The 3171-nt window shown below is 39.4% G+C and overlaps 1 pseudogene; it reads left to right on the top strand.

The window, feature by feature from the left end:
- Positions 1–1062: 1062 nt before the first annotated feature.
- On the top strand, positions 1063–2931 carry LOC101545220 (protein lin-9 homolog; annotated as a pseudogene).
- The last annotated feature ends 240 nt before the right edge of the window (positions 2932–3171 follow it).

The following is a 3171-nucleotide window of genomic DNA, read 5'->3' as shown; positions in this document are numbered from 1 at the left end:
GGAGGGATACGCCGTCATCCCCTCAGACGTGGGGGGGTGCCGTGCGCGCTCCCTCTTTGCCTACCACGGCCCGAGCCTCCCCCCTTCTTCCCATCAATCCCTATGGCTGTCTTCATGAACAAAATAAAATACTCTGCCCTCAGTGATCATGCCTGGCAGGGCTCAAGGGACCACATGGGGTCAATTCACAATCGAATATTATCAATAACTAAATTGATAGTGGTTTCCTACAAGGCCAGAGCCTTACTTGTACTATCTCTCCAGTCCCTGTAATTTGTCTTTGTTTGACATCTTGGCTCTCTCCTTTCTCTGAAGAAACTCTCATTCTCTCTTAAGCACATTTCCTCTTCTTTTTTTTTTTTTCATTTTGGGTCATACCGGGCGATGCACAGGGGTTACTCCAGGCTTTGCACTCAGGAACTACTCCTGGCGGTGCTCAGGGGACCATATAGGATGTTGGGATTCGAACTTGGGTCAGCCGCGTGCAAGGCAAACGCCCTACCCACTGTGCTGTTGATCCAGCCCCTCCTTTTCTATTTTAATAAATAAAATTAATAGTAAAATTCTTTAACTCAACAAATGATGAAAATAAGTTAAAATGGGCAAAGGATATAAATACACATTTCTTTAAAGAAAGATATTGATGGCTAAAAGGCACATAAGATGCCTCTCACCTCCTAGAAGGGGCCAGAGGTCTAGTTTTTCCACCTCCAGTTTTCCTGGCTTTGCCTCTAATTTTCCTGCTTTCTATGTACCATTCTCTCTCCACCCCCATAGACATCACACCATTATTCATAAGAATTGGAAAACAAGCTAAGTATCCATCAACAGATGATGGGATGACATTGTGCAGCTATTAAAAAATAAGCTATCATTTGCACCAATATGGATGAACCTAGAAGGTATTATCCTAATTGAAGTAAGTCAGTTTGAAACACATATGATAAAAATTTTACTCATATATGCAAGAGCCGGGGGTGGTAGGGGCGGAGCTAGTGATAAAACAAAGACTAACTTGCACTATAAGAGTAAAGTATGGTTTAAAATAGCTAATAGCCTTTGAAAAAGTGGCGTGGCTCGTTCAAGATGGTGGAGCTTGACCAGTTCTCTGATGAGATGCTCAGGGCTTACTCCTGGCTCTGCACTCAGTGGTCACTCTTGGCAGGCTTGAGGGACCATATGGGGTGCTGGTGATCAAATCTGGGTCGAGTGCATGCAAGGCTCTTCAGCAAAAGCCCTTCTCAGTTTAAAAGAGGGAAGCTTATCTAACACATGGAATGAAAAGTACAGTTCTTTACAAAAAACACCTGTTTGGAAAGGCAGAAACACGGAAATGCATTTCAGAAATTCAAAATGAAGTAGAGTATTTTCTGATGAAGATGACAGACAAATAAATACACTGTCACCTAAAAGAAACCAAAGGGTTGCAATGGTCCCACAGAAATTTACAGCAACAATGTCAACACTGGATAAGAAAGCCTCACAGAAGATTGGTTTTCGATTATGTAACCTCAAGCTTCCCAAAGCACATGCATGGTGCATATATGAGTGGTTCTACTCCAATATAGATAAACCTCTATTTGAAGGTGGTAATGATTTTTGTGTATGTCTAAAGGAATCTTTTCCTAACTTGAAAACAAGAAAATTAACAAGAGTAGAATGGGGAAAAATCAGGTGACTTATGGGAAAACCAGGGAGATGTTCTTCTACATTTTTTGAGAAAGAGAGATCAGCATTAAAACAGAAATGGCAGAAAATAGACTTTTACAACAAAGGAAAGTTGCAGATGTTTTACAATTCAAAGATCTTCCAGATGAAATTCTATTACCCCTGGTTATTGGAACCAAAGTTACAGCACGATTACGTGGTGTTCATGATGGTCTGTTCACTGGACAAATAGATGCTGTGATACTCTTAATGCTACCTATAGAGTAACTTTTGATAGGGCAGCGCTTGGAACCCACACCATCCCTGACTATGAAGTTCTTAGTAACGAGCCTCATGAGACATGCCAATTGCTGCCTCTGGACAAAAACAACGCCTTCTAGATTTTTTATGACTCCACCTCGGTTACATTTTACTCCTCTTCAGTCACCAATTACAAATGATGATCCTTTATTAGAACAGTCGCCATGGAGAAGTAAAATTTCTGGCTCTGACACTGAAACATTAGGTGGTTTTCCAGTAGAATTCCTTATCCAAGAGACCAGATCATCAAAGATTCTAATGATTAAAAAGGAACATATTAAGAAATTAAGGGAAATGAACACAGAAGCAGAAAAATTGAAATCATATTCTATGCCCATTGGCATTGAATTTCAGCGAAGATATGCAACAATTGTTCTAGAGCTTGAACAGCTGAACAAAGACCCAAACAAAGTTTTACATAAAGTTCAACAGTACTGCTATGCGCTTGCTCCAGACCAGGGCCTCCAGCCTGAAGATCAGCCAACAGATATGAGACAAAGATGTGAGGAAGAAGCACAGGAAGTTGTTCAGCATGCAAATCCCTCAATGGGACAGCCCTGTGTTGAAAATGAAAACCTTACAGTCTTAATCTCCAGGTTTATAGCTGTTTTATTACAGATTAAGTGTCTAGCAGAAGGAGGAGACCTGAATTCCTTTGAATTCAAATCACTTACAGATTCACTAAATGACATCAAGAATACAATAGATGCTTCTAATATCAGTTGTTTTCACAATAATGTAGAAATCCATGTTGGACACATTCAGAGTGGCCTAAGCCAGATGGGAAACTTACACGCCTTTGCAGCAAATAATACCAACAGAGTCCGAATAGAAGATGTAATTATTCAACTGCAAAGGACATTGTTTTTGAGAAGTTCCTTTCCTTTATATAGGCTTCCAACACCAAATAAACTAACTTCTGGAAAACAAGGGAAATTTAAATCTTCAAATAAGACATTTTAATATACTGTACTGCTTCTTAAGCCAGCATTGCTGACCAACATTATATTTATTTTTCTTTTATTACTCAGCTGTTGTAGCATTGCTTATGTCACATGTTTATGAGCAAGTATTTTAAAACTGAAAATGTCTGAATGTAAGAAGACTGTGTTGACCATTTATCTATGTGCACGAATCCAACACTTGCAGATAACTACTGAAATTTAGAATATGAAGAAACATGTTTTTTTTTTGTGGTTTCTA

The sequence above is a fragment of the Sorex araneus genome, chromosome 3, assembly GCF_027595985.1.
Source record: "Sorex araneus isolate mSorAra2 chromosome 3, mSorAra2.pri, whole genome shotgun sequence".
In the NCBI taxonomy this organism is placed as follows: Eukaryota; Metazoa; Chordata; class Mammalia; order Eulipotyphla; family Soricidae; genus Sorex; species Sorex araneus.
Note: the sequence above shows the minus strand (reverse complement) of the source record. Positions and strands in the feature narration are given on the sequence as shown.